The sequence below is a fragment of the Miniopterus natalensis genome, chromosome 1 (genome assembly GCF_054644295.1).
Source record: "Miniopterus natalensis isolate mMinNat1 chromosome 1, mMinNat1.hap1, whole genome shotgun sequence".
NCBI lineage: Eukaryota > Metazoa > Chordata > Mammalia > Chiroptera > Miniopteridae > Miniopterus > Miniopterus natalensis.
Window position 1 is genome coordinate 116099534 of NC_142081.1, and position 13841 is coordinate 116113374.

At 42.1% G+C, this 13841-nt stretch overlaps 1 protein-coding gene across 5 annotated transcripts in view; it reads left to right on the forward strand.

Moving 5' to 3' along the window:
- Positions 1-13841, forward strand: part of FRMD4A (FERM domain containing 4A) — a 441288-nt gene that overhangs the window by 203371 nt on the left and 224076 nt on the right. The gene's annotated exons all lie outside the window — the stretch shown is intronic.

Here is a 13841-nt window from a genome sequence, read left to right on the forward strand (position 1 = left end):
TGCTGATCGTGGCAGGGCTCTGTCATCTCTTTGGGGCCTCACTTGGGACAATAAGCTGACTCAGCTTTGATCATTTGGTCTTGTGTCTGCCAGCAGGCTACCCTCGTCTTTCTCATATGGCAGCTAGGTAGGTAAAGCAGAAGCATGAGAAGCAACATAAATTTTACTCTCACTTTTTCTGCATTTTATTGGCCAAGACAAGTCAGAAGCCTGGTCCAGTTTCAAGAGGAAGGACAGTATACTTACATCTAGATATCACTTCACAATCACATGACCTGGAACCTGGGTGCAGGGAGAAGTAAGGTGCTGTGATCATTTTTGCAAAGACCACAACCTATTTCATGACCTTTCAAGAATGTATTAAGGGAGCTGCCTTTTGACCCAGTGATCCCACTTCTAGAAATATATCCTAAGAATCCTGAAACACTAATCAGAAAGAATATATGCACCCCGATGTTCATAGCAGCACAGTTTACAATAGCTAAGATCTGGAAACAGCCCAAGTGCCCATCAGGAGATGAGTGGATAAAAAAGCTGTGGGACATTTACACCATGGAATACTACACAGCTGTAAAGAAGAAGAATCTCATACCCTTTGGGACAGTATGGATGGACCTGGAGAATATTATGCTAAGTGAAATAGGGCAGGCAGAGAAAGACAAACATCACATGATCTCGCTTACACGTGGAATCTAAAGAACTTAATAAACTGATGAACAGAATAGATTCAATGACATGGAAGCATAGATGAGACTGACGAATGTCAGAGGGATGGAGGAGGGTGGGTGGGGGGAGGGGGAGAGAGTAACCAAAGAATTTATATGCAGATATGCACAACCCAAGGACACGGACAGTGGTGGGGAGAGGGATTGGGGAGGGGGATGGGACTGGGTGGAATAGGTTATTGGGGAGAAAAAGGGACATCTGTAATATTTTAAACAAACAAACAAACAAACAATGTATTAACATATTTGAATGTGTCATTTTGTTGTATCCTTTGATCACATAGCTTTTGTAATATATAGTTTGATTAATCTTTTGGACCTTAAAGAAATTGACCATTTCTATAACAAAGGACTTTATCAAATTTTCTCTTTTAATATGGATTTCATGTTTGTGACAATTCTGAGTCTTATTTTAAACACCATGCCATGCAATTTTATGTGTGTTTTCATTTTATGGCCTCTAGCCAAGACTTCCTCCTTTTTAGTTGAAAAAAATGGTAATAATCAGGTGGTTTTTCTTCAAAATTTGTATGATGGCCTTTACCAGGTCCCTGCAATGGTGATGGGTTCATGCAATTTTTGTTTGTTTCCTTACACAGGAGAAACCATGGCTTAAGAGTGTTTGCATACCCATAGTAATTAACCCATTTTTTAACTAAACACCCCAAAACATCCAACACCTTCTGAATAAATAATTACTCTTTGTTATGAATTCACTAGATATAATTCACTAGTGGGTATCTTATGTTTTCATGCTGGTTTCAAATGTTGTGACAAAATTTAAATTACTATATCTCCAAAGGTAAAGAAAGACACTATGGATGTGGGGAAATGGGGACTTTTATACATAGAAATCAGTTTAATCACTTTGAACAGCAAATTGGCAATACCTAGTAAATAGACAAGTCTATGGAAAGCAACTCCATTTCCAGGTGTTTATCCTAGAGAAATTCTCATACATATACTAAAGAGACATACACTAAGATAATCTTTGCATTCTTTCATTCATGTATTCATTCTTCATCAAGTATTTATTGAGCACATACTATGTCTCAAACACTACTTCAGGTGTTACTATCTAATAAGGGACAAAACAAACAAAAATCCTGCCTTCTAGCAGCCTACTTTCCAGAGGAAGATGACAGAAAATAAGCAAGATAAACAAGGAAAATATATGGCAGGTAAATTGGTGATTAGTGCTATAAAGAAAAATAAAACAGAGAAAGAGAATAAGAATTGTTGGGGAGGGGATTAAACACTAATAGGATGGACAAGGGACAGCCTCATTGAGAAAGTGACAATTAGGGTTGCTAGATTTAGCAAATAAAAATACAAGATACTGCTTTAATTTTAATTTCAGATAATAAGTGAATTTGTTTTAAGTATAAGCATGTTCCATATACTACTTGGGATATTCTTATACTACTCATTGTTCATCTGAAATTCAAATTTAACTGGGCATCCTATATTTTATTTGGCAATCTCAGTGACAATTGAGGAAAATCGTGAAGGAATAAAGGAGCGAGTTAAGTGGACATTATGAGAATGTTGTTGAATGAATGAATAAGTGGGAGGCAAGCACGGCAGGCAGAGGAAACTGTAAGAGCAAAGGCCCTGGCTGATTGTAACTGTGAAAACTTAAAAGTAACTTGTCTTACAGTGGAGGAATGGAAAAATGAGACAAGTCAAACAGAGAAAGACAAATACTGTATGATTTCACTTATATGTGGAATCTAAAAAAACTATAGTCATAGAAACAGAAAATAGAATGACAGTTACTAGGGGCTGGAGGGTGGGGAGATTGGGGAGATGTTAGTTAAAGGGTACAAACTTGCAACCAGTAGATAAATAAGTCCTGGAGATATAAGGTACAGCATAGTGATTATAGTCAACAACACTGTATTATAAACTTCAAAGCTGCTAAGAGACCAGATCTTAATTGTTTCCACCACAAAAATGAAATAGTAATTATGTGACTTGATAGAGGTGTTAGGGTGATAATCATATTACAGTATATAAATGTAGCCAATCAACACATTATACACCTTAAACTTACAGTGTTATATGTCATTTATGTCTCAAAAAATAAGGCAGTCTAAAGCAAATAAGGCAAACTGTTCAGTCTTAATGCTAGTTATACACTAGTCTAATATATTTTCTGTTCTTTTCTGAATGCTTGTTTCATTATTTAAATACCTTTTTAAGAAGGACGTCAAAAATTTAAAAGAAATGAGATACTTTTGTATTTTGAGGAACTCACTACATACAACTTAGGAGTGTATAATATTTGACCTAGCAACAACCCTGTGCAGGTACTGGTAGGTGACAGACACTGGTGAGCAGTGCTCATGACCTGGGTGAGAAGCTGTCCATTCTAATTCCAAATGTCCCCAAAATTCACTGGGAGCCCTTGGGCCAGCCAGGATCCCCTCAGTGCCCATTTCCTTACCTGTCCAGAACAGGCGCTCACATGAGCCTTGCCCCTCAGAGCACCATCTGAACGGTGGATAAGACCACAGCGTGCAGGACTGTAGGTGTCCTAATCTGTTTTGTCTTAATTTGTTTTGTCTAATCTGAAGCCCTCCTTGGATTTCCCACTGAACTGGAGTGGAACAAACTTATACAATTCAGGCTCGTTTTCCATTTCCCTTTACTGATTTCTTTCTTATAGAAAAATGGAAGTTAATTTAGACTCCTAAGAAACGCAGTGAATCGTTGGGGTTCTGTCTCCCCTTGGCTGGTGTAGTTGCTGACTTGCTGAGTGATCTGGGGCTACACGCCTCTGACCAGAAGTTCACATGTGGGTGTGGACATGCTGCACCACACATGTGAGGATAAGATGGAGTGACCCTTTAGGGCTACCTACTTTGACTGGTTGTCATTCCCAGGGGGCATCCTTTTAAAGCCAACTACATAGCCTCACTGGCTGAACACAGCACCGTGGGTTACTTCCGTGGGCTTGTAGCACTCTCAGGTTAATCACAGATCAGCAGGGTGAACGCTCCCTACAAGGGGAGGGCGCACGCAGAGGAAAGGGCTGGAACTCAGGACACATATATTAAGGACAAGGATATTTCTTATGATCTATTTACAGTACTTAACTCATCTGGATCTCATTAAAGCTCACAGCACTCAGGTACAGGGCCTAAATCAAGAATCAGCATCTAATGTAGTGGGCAAGAGGGCACCGTACATAGGCAAAAGCTGCCAGATTTTATGTCGTTAGTTGATGCAGGTAATACAAATAAGAATATTAATAGCATATGTTTTATTAAACACATGCTCTGTGCCCCCAACTCTATATATGTCATGCAATGCAATCCTCATGGCAACCTTTTGAGTAGGAAAGTGGGATGGAGAGAAGCTTAGAACCCGCTGGCCTATGGCCATACAACTAGTAAGCTGCTGCCCCGTGACTTAAACCCAGGCATAAACTCCTAACCATTGAGAGTACTTTCTTAGTGTCTTTGAGCAGGGAAGTGAATTGTGACACTAGTTTTGCATGCTATGTAGGCAGATAGGGAAAGTCCTGCCCAAAGTCTCAGAATGACTCTTTCAGTGCCCTTCAGGGATCAGGAGGAGATGTGACTGTGCTGACCACGAGGACTATGGTGAAAATCCTCACATAACTATTGTAAAAGTACAACCAAGGGATTATGCCAGGTTGGCAAACTGGGGCCAACAACGACTCAGCGGTGTCTTGTCTTCGGATGTGGCCCTGCTGGGAAAACCTCTGTGTGTCTGTAGAGCTCAGCTTGGGGTGGGAATGATGTTGATGACCAGGGGAGCTGGAGGCAGCAATCAGCAAAAACATCACCTAGATGAATATTACTTTGAAGCTCCCTTCAGCTCCCCTCCACCAGAAACCAGTCCTGAGACTCCTCCCGCTGTGAGCCCTTGATTGACCAATTTCTGCTTTTGCTCAAAATTAAGCCTCAGTGGAAAGAACACACTTTGGAGGGCTTGGGGACAGACTGGGATTCAAATCTGTCTTTTTCTGGGTTTGGACTTTTGGCAAGTTACTTAATATTTCCAGGCTTCAATTCCTGGATCTATACAATGGGAATTAATATAGTCACGCTCCACTTAAGGACAGGGATACATTCTAAGAAATGCATCCTTAGGTGATTTCGTCATCAATGAGTACACTACACAAACCTAGATGGTGTAGCCTGCTACACCCCCGGGCTGTGATATACCACCGTTGTTGACCAAAATGTTACCGTGCAGCACACGACCGTAATACCTATTGTGCAGCGTTGCTGCAAGGATTATAGAGAATGCGCATGACATGCGTGGCATCACTCAATAAATAACAGCTATTATCATCATCATTATTATCATTATCTGATAGCAATTAAGGTTACAATCTGATAGCAATTAAGGTTACAACCATTTCCAAGGGCAAATTTCCATTGTAAAAAGTACAGGAGGCTTTCCCTGAAGATTCGAAAGATACTTCCCTTTCTCTCCACTGTATATCCCCTCTTCTACTGAAAACACAAGACTAAAATGGTCTCCAGACATTCGGGCCTCTACTTAGGCTCAGCTTCAGACCATAGTGTTGATTTATCTTGTTTTGAATGTTTGAGAGAGTGAAAAAGGGGGTGAGATAGGAAAAAAGACCTGGAAGATCTTCTCAAGACCACACGAGAGAAGTCAGAAAAATACAAAGAAAGCAGTTTTGATTTCCAAAAGCAAACATCAAAACAATTTTGAGTTTACTAAGTAGGGACTAAGAGGAGGGATGCACAGGGTATCCATCTCAAGACAGAAATTACACCTGCTGGATTATTAAGTGCCTTTGTTAGGCCTCAGTGCTTTTACGAATCTTCAGAACATGTGGCAGGGGTTCCCCAGACTGGGCTTTGATGTTTGCAGTGCAGCATGGCGACTGACTCCAGCTCATTTAGGAGAGGCAGAGCCCAAACCCACTTACAGTCTCAGACTGACTATAATTTAGGTCGCCTTTATAGGACAATTACATGAAATTGCATATAAACACTGGTCAGACACTGTTCTCTTCCATCACAGATGCTTCTCTGGTTTTTTTTATTAGCTGAATGGATTTAATTATAAAAACCTATTGGGTAATTATCATCATGTTTGGCCCAATGAAAGTGGAAAAGCTAAATTAAATACAGTGTACAGTTTAACAAATTTTGAGAACTTAGAATAAAATAAAATTCTTCGAATAAAAATAAGCAAAGCATCGCCCTGATTTCTGCCCACAAGAAATCCCCAATAGAGTAAGGAATACAGACGTGCAGAAATGGTTATAATAAAGTGCTATGTGCAGAGATATACACAGGCGATTTCAGAGCACTAGAGAGAGGGCCTCTGGGAAGGCAGCCAGGAGGATGAGTGTGGGGAGTGCGGGGAGGAGTTGGTCAGGTGAAGGGCGGGGGGGGGGGGGGCGGGGGGCCTTCTGCCCAAAGGTAGAGTGTAAGCAGAAACAAGAAGCAACAGGGACTTGCATGAGTTTCTCGCTGGCTGGGTGGTGACATGCCAACAGGGAAGAGTGAGTGGTGAGACTAGACAGGCAGGAGGGCCCTGTTTATAACCAGGTAGTGAGAAAAAGGAAGCCAGGAACCATGCAGAGTCCGTTCCCTGTCACATCTCTACCCTAACCAGTGCCTACTGCTGAAGACCTGCCAAGGACCTTTGACTTTACCCCAGGTGCAAAAGGAAATTTTTTTCATAATGGGGAAACATGGTTATATACTATTTTTTATATGGAGGTCACCAGTTAGGAAGGGTTTCCATCAGAATTAAATTCTTAAAACCACAATTCTGCATGTAAGGATGTTCACTTATTCATTTTATTTATCCTTAATATTTTTATTTATTTATTTATTTACTTGAGAGAGAGAGAGAAGAGAGAGAGAGAGAGAGAGAGAGAGAGAGAGAGAGAGAGGGAGGGAAAGAAACATCAATTTGTAGTTCCACTTATTTATGCATTCATTGGTTGCTTCTTGTATGGGTCCTGACCTGGGATCGAACCCACAACTTTTGCATCAGGATGATGCTCTAACCAACTGAGCTACCCGGCCAGGCCTTAGTTATCCTTTTAACAAATATTTACTGAATGTTAACTACGTGCCAGGAACTGATCTAGATCCAGAAGAGTCAGAAATAAACAAAACAGGCATAAATCCCTGCTCTCCTGGAAGGGAAGGGTAATAAACAAACACATATGTGAAATACAGTTATAGAGTCTATTAGAGGGTGATAAGTACAATAGAGAAAAATAAAACACGGAAGGAGTTAGGGAGAGGGCAGCAGCAGAACGGCAAGCAGAAGAAATGTCTATTTTTAAAAAAAAAACCATAGGTCACTGTGATTTTTGGCATTTAAAAAATTAAGTGACAGCTATGAAAAATGAATAAAACTTAGCTCCATTTCTCTCTACTGGGAAAAAAAAAAAAAGAATGAAAGAAAGATGGCAAGAAAAGATCTCCCTAGTAAAGTAACATTTGATCAGAGACCTGAAAAAAGGCAGGCTTGATTCCTGCTGCTATCTGAGGAAATGCAAAGGCCCTGGGGCTAGAGCAAACCTGAGAGGTTGGGAGGACAGCTGGGAGCAAATGGAAGGCTAAGTGGTAGAACAGTGGTACTAATCGAACAGTAGCAGCAGCAGCATCTGAACTTGTTAGAAATTAAAATTCTAACACTCCTAACCCAGAGCTATGTATGAATTAGAAACTCTGGGGAGGCATGAGAGGGTGAACCCCAGAATCTGTTTTGATAGCCCTCCAGGTGATCCTGATGTTGGCTTACATCTGAGAACCACTGTCTCAGAGCTGGGTCCCAAGACCTCCTTTCTCCCTAGAGTATCTTTTCTATATGATCTCATCCATTTCCATAGGTTCAAATGCCCTCTGTGTATGGTTTTTGGGAAGAAGAAGTTTTTCTCTACCCTTCCAGGTTCTTCAGTCTGGTCCAAGAATTAAATGGCCATGAGACAGAGTAACAGGAGAAAATCAAATTTACATACATTCAAAAGGAGGTCTCATAGAAATGGGGACCTAAATAAAATAACCAAAGCAAGCAACTTTTATACTTTTTATGCAAAGAAACAATAAATGTGTGAGTATTTGACAGGACAAAGAAACTTAGGTTTGGGTGCTTAATTAGTAAGGAATCTAAGTAGAGTTTTGGCTTGGGATAGTAAATTAGTAAAAGGTAACAAGGTTTGTTATGCAGGCTTCTCTGCCTTGAATTCTCTACTTCTGTGATAAGGATGTCTCTCTTTCCCCCTGGTGCAGGGAGGGTAACTTTCACATGAAGGGTTTCTTTCCTGCTCTCAGAGGGACAGAGGAGGGTCAGAGTGCCCTTTTTGTACCAGCTGCTTTTTAAGTAACTTTAATTCAAAATAATCAATATGCCACTTCAGCAGCGTGCCATTGGACATCCTCAACATTTAAAATTTTCCATCCAGATATCTCTTTGTGAGTTCTAATCTTGTATATCCAATCCCATCTGAACATATAGCCTACCCAGCTATTGGTGAAGTCAGAACCCTATAAATGTGCTACACTGAACTGTTTGTAACGTGGATTAGAACATATTCTTTGCTGTTATAATTTTGGGGAATGTGTGATTTGTATTTGGTGGCAAGAGAAATCACCACATCACTCCATGACAGCTTCCAGCCCCATCTCACCTCCAAGAGACTGACTTGCCTTTTCTTCCTACAGCACAGGGGCCTGTGTCTGTTAAATCCTGGGGCTGTTCCTCCCTCACCGACTCATCATTTTATTACATTCTTATTGCTTCCTTGAGAGATTGATTGATTGATGTCACCTGCATATGACCTCATACTCTTAGTAGTTACCACTGAAAAAGGAATATTTGCTGAAAATTTTTTCATTCAATTACACAAATATTTCTGTCTTAGCTCCCTTTTGTAATGAGACAATGGGCCAACAAATGATGAGTATTGAGTTCCAGCTGATAGACACTGTGGTAGGCACTATAAGGGAAGTAAAGCCTCCAAATACCTGACAACCGGAAGATCAGATCAGTGAGGATTAACAATGCAAACTCTGAAGTCAGGCTGCCAGTTTGATAATTGGCTGTTGCCTACTTACCATCTGTAGGGCCTTAGGTGGGTTATAGAGCCTCTTCCTGTGCTTTCATTCTCTCCCACCTAAATGGGGCTACTAGTAGTACCAGCCTCACAGGGATGTTGAGAAGATTAAAAAAGTTATTGTATGTAAAGCACGTACGTCATCAGTATCTGGAGTATCTGGCACTTAGAATGCACCAAGTGTTAACTAGTTATTAATATATATTTCTGAGTAACTAAACAGAAAAGGTTTGGTGAGAGAGCTAATCTATCTACTCAAGTGTATGTGTAACGTATGCCAATTTTATCCTGTGGTACTCACTGGGATAAACCTGCTCCCAGGGGCTCCAAATTACATGAATTAGCTTGTGATGTTCTGATTGATGCTTCTCCGTGTTTCAGAAAGACTTGCCCTGGGTTTTTGTTGCCACGGGTTGAGGTGGTCTAAACCATGATTCCCACCCAGGAAAGAGTAATAAGCAATAATCTAATATAATGAGAACATAAGATTATAAAACATAGCTATTAAAAAATGACATTGCTATTTTTAAAAATAACATAATAAAGCACAGCTATTAAATGAGTTCTTCATGTACCCCAGGGACCGTGGTTTTAAGTACTTACTCAGGCCTTGGGGGGAGCTGGAATTTTTTGTTTTCAATGGAAGTGGTTCATCACTGGCCTTTCACTGACCTGGTAGTAAGGAGAAAAAGAATTGGGTATAAAAATAGAATAGAGTTCACTTAAAACCAGCCAAGTACTATAACCTGCCCCAAAGGCCTCTTTCTTTATCCTTAAAACTGGTTGGAGTGTGGGAGGAAAAGAGGCCAGTGTTATTCTCTAGAAAGATAGGAAATAGGATGTAAATCTTTGTCCATATGGTGCAGGTTAGGAGCTAATGGAACACTGTAGCTCACTGTCACCTTCCTGGTGCCATCCAACTCCAACTGTGCTTCATTCACTCTATAATTAATAGCTGTATGTCAAGGAAGTCTGCGGCCGTTCTCACTGTGAGTGCCTGCGTGTTTCACCCGTATTCCGTGTGGCAGCCCAAGCATGCAAGGTAATGCTCAGGGTCTCAACAGAATGACTTGGGTTCAAATGTGATTGTTGTCTCAGCATATTCCTTACTTTTTTAAAAAATCCCGGGTTCCTCATCTGTAGGAAAGGATAAAAATAGTGTCTGCCTCATGAGCATCGTGTGCTGATCCAATAAATCAATGTTTGGAAGGTTCTTAGTACTGTGCCTGGTACAGAGTATATGCTCAAATAATGTTAGCTATCAGTTGTTATCAGTTATGGTTTGGGCAATAATATGTGTTGAAGCCATAGTTTTCACAAGGCTGAAGAGCGATTAGTATTAGGCCCATTTTAAAGGAGAAGAAATGGGTACCAAAAAGTCAAGAGACTCAAGGTCACTCTGGGCCTTCAGAGCAGGGGGGCCAGGCTGTCCGATGTCTCTGGCTCCTAGGAAGGGATTGTGCAGCCCAGATTCAGATCCACACCCACACTGGCACCTGTCCTCAGCACGGCAGACACACAAAGGCACAAGTGAGAGCCTTTTTTTTTTTTTCCTTTTCACCAAAAGGGGCACTCCGGAAATGATTCGAGCTGAGGAATATTGTCTTAATTGCCCCACATACTGCCCAGAGCTTGTCAGGAAAGCTATGACTTCAGATCTCAGAGTTAAGAACCTGGTACTTTTTATTAGTAAAATTTTTGCTATACAACTTGAGCATAAAAAACATCACATTAATTTACTTCTCTAAATCCAGTTTAATCTTGATTACTTCCTCATTCACCAGGAAGGTAGGAATTCACTCATTCTTTCCTCTATCCTCGCTCACATTGTACCTCAACCCAGGAAAAGGGCTACTTGTCATCAATCCGGATTAGTTGTCACTGTGATGCTCAGTATCTAAAAACCTGAGGTCCATTTTAAAGCCAAAGACTCCATCCTTCCTGGCCGTACCCCAAGACCCTTTGCCTAAGACACACCTCTTAGAATTTAGTAGCCCCATCCAGCATCCACATGCTTCCCCATCAGCTGACAGGTGCCCTTCTGCAGCATGTAGAGATGTCACCCCTTTCCTTCTTCTGAGGGTGCTATGATCTTTCTCCATCTTTTTACACCCCTCACTCCCATGCCACAGAGCACCTCTCCCCTCTTTGAGAGTTCAGCTCTTTTCAAAACAAAGCTCCCTAACTCTGTGTGAGAGAGGCAAGGGGAGCCCCAGGTATTCAGGTCTCAAGTCCTGCTTGCCCTCTCCAAGGGCAAAAGGAAAAGTATTTCTCTTTCTTTCTGAAACTTCTCTAGCAGTGAAAGCAAAACACAAAGGCGAATGTCCAGAAACCAGACTACGGTGTTTCTTTTTTTCAGTTAGACTCTTCAAAAAGTATCAAACTGGATCTGAAAATGGAAACACTATATTCTTTCATCACAACTGCATGTTAGGGCGGGTAGATGGACCAACACTTTGCAAAGACCCTTTGATTCTTTATGCCTTTGCAAGTAACTGCCTGCATTCCCTGTGGTGGCATTGGCTGCTCTCCGGAAAGCCGACCGTTAAGGGAATTCTGACTGGCAAAGCTTGTCATCCATCAACTCCAAGGACCACAACTGGTAAAACAGAGAATATATTTTCTCCATATTTTCATTAACGTCCAGATAAATTAAGTTTGAATTTTAGCTCATTGATCAAGTTTTACCATGGCCTATATCTCTTAGTCCTTAAATTCTACAGATAAGGCCTTTCTTCCCTGAATGTTTTATGCATTCTCTGTCTTATTGCCAAACACAAAAGGCTTACGGGGTAAAAAGATCCTGTGCCATGTACTAGTCCAGGTCTCACGGGGAAACTTGAGAATAAAATGCATAAAGGCCCTTACAGGGCTTTAGCATGTACAGCTAGGCCCTGTTAGTGTTTCACATGTATTGATTCATTTAATACCCATAACAACCCTAGGAGGTAGGCAGTATTCTTATCCCCATTTCATAGATAAGAAAAGTGAGGCACAGAGAAACTTACCCAAGGTCACACAGGTAGCAGGTGGCCTGGGTAAGAGTCAAGCCCAGGCAGTCTGAAATTGGTCTGTGGCCTTATCACGGGCTGTGAATACCCATCTGGTTAAGTGTTAAGAAGAAAATAAACAGGATAGTGATTCAGAGAGCACCTGGGAGAGGCCTTTCTCCATGTGCTGAGCAGGGAAGGTTGTCTAGGAGGCAGCCTTTAAGCTAAAGCCTGAAGGATGGCAAGGGGCTGGCTATAAAGAGAGCGGAGCTGTGAGGGAGGAAGAGCATTCAGGCCAGGAAGGACAAGAAATACAAAAGCAAAGAGAAGAAAGGAGCTGTTCAAGGGCAGAAAGGTGGCCTGTGTGGCAGAGTAGGGGACAGGGAGATTAACACGTGACGAAGATGGAGAGGATGCTTCCAGAGCAAGGAGAAGCCATCGACAATGGTTACAGTGACAGGATCTGAGTTGTTTCTAAAGTCACTGGCTGCCTGGTAACAAGGAGATGAGTGAGAACCTAGAATACAGGGATCTGGAAAGGGGTGATGGAGTTGGGGGTAGAGGGTGAGTGGACCCTGGTGGGGTCAGGTGGCAAAAGATAAGGGTGGATGGAGAAGGAGGCCTTGGTGCTCAGGCCATTCTAGCCATCTGAAGATGTGTGGACGTTATTTCTAAGAGCCAGGGACGCCCTGAACAGGTTTCAGCAAAGAAGCTCTATGTCCAGATCTGAGTTTTAGGAGAGCTACTCCAGCCGGCATGGAGAATGTGTTTCAGAGACAAGACCCAGTCAGAAGACTGCTGGAGACACCCTGATGCAAGGCCATGTGCACAGGAGGCTAGGGCAGGGGTTACTCATCTACAAAGGTGAGCCAGCACCAGGCACTGTTGGAGCAAGTCAGACAAGGGGCTGCTCTTAAGGAAGCATTCCCAGAGCAGTGCTTGGTAATAACCTGAATGTGAGGAATGAGTGAATGGAAGGCGACAAAAGACCCCTCCATCCCTGCTTCTGGCTTGTGGGGGTTGGATGGATACCTGGTACTGAGATAGGGAACCCAGACTTCCAGTGAGACAGCTTCAGTTTAGGACGTACTGAGAATCCCAGTGGCCAAGATGGAAAAGCAGCAGGTGGTTGGAATCCAGGGACTCTCCTGAGGATGGAACTAAATATCTGAAGAGAAATGGTAGGTTTGAACATTTTCTCAATCGCCCCCTAACTAGTGTTGCAGTCACAACAAATCAGCACTGGAAACAGTCTGACTCCAAAGAATAACATTCCCCCGAGGGCCTCAGGACAGAAGGAGATGGGCTTCAGTTGCATTTTGAAACAATTGGGCCTCGCATTGTAACAATCCTCAAGGGCTCCAAAAGTACAGATACATCCCGTTCGGGAACAGCTTTCCCTAACGCAGGTTCCAGGAATCAGCCACCAGCAGGTGATCACGACAGCTTTAAGGAAGATAGGCGGTTCTAACGCACGAGTTCACCTTTTCCTCCAATGCTAACGGCATATGGAGTTTCCCTTTATTGACTGTGAGACCTCTTGAACTCTCAAAAATTTTTCTGCAGACATCTTAAGAGGCAAGCACACAATGGGTGTGTTCCGGAAAGCTCAGTTGGAAGATAGGGTTGCGAGGTTTCTTTTTATTATAAAGTTTGTAACTTTTCACTTCTGCCAATGCCCTGGAAATAATGGTGCTAGATCTACCAGGGTCTCCTTCAGCTGTGGTGAGAGAAGAGCCAGTCTTGCCCTGACTAGTGGGTGGATGATGAGTGGATGGATGCTGGGAAATTCAGCGATGAGTGTGCTCTGGAGAAAGATTTTACCCGAGACAAGCTAACTTTTCCGCCTTAACTAAGCCCTGCCTACTTCACCCTTTATTTTATCAACTGTGTTTTGACAATTCATGAAATTGTCTAGGGCAAATTGAGCTGCTGAAGCAATGAACATTTAGGCATGCCGCGTGAGTTAGTTATTGTTCTTGGTAGGGACAATCTCGGAGTTTGTCTCTTTTTTTGGAAGGAGCACTTGTCAGG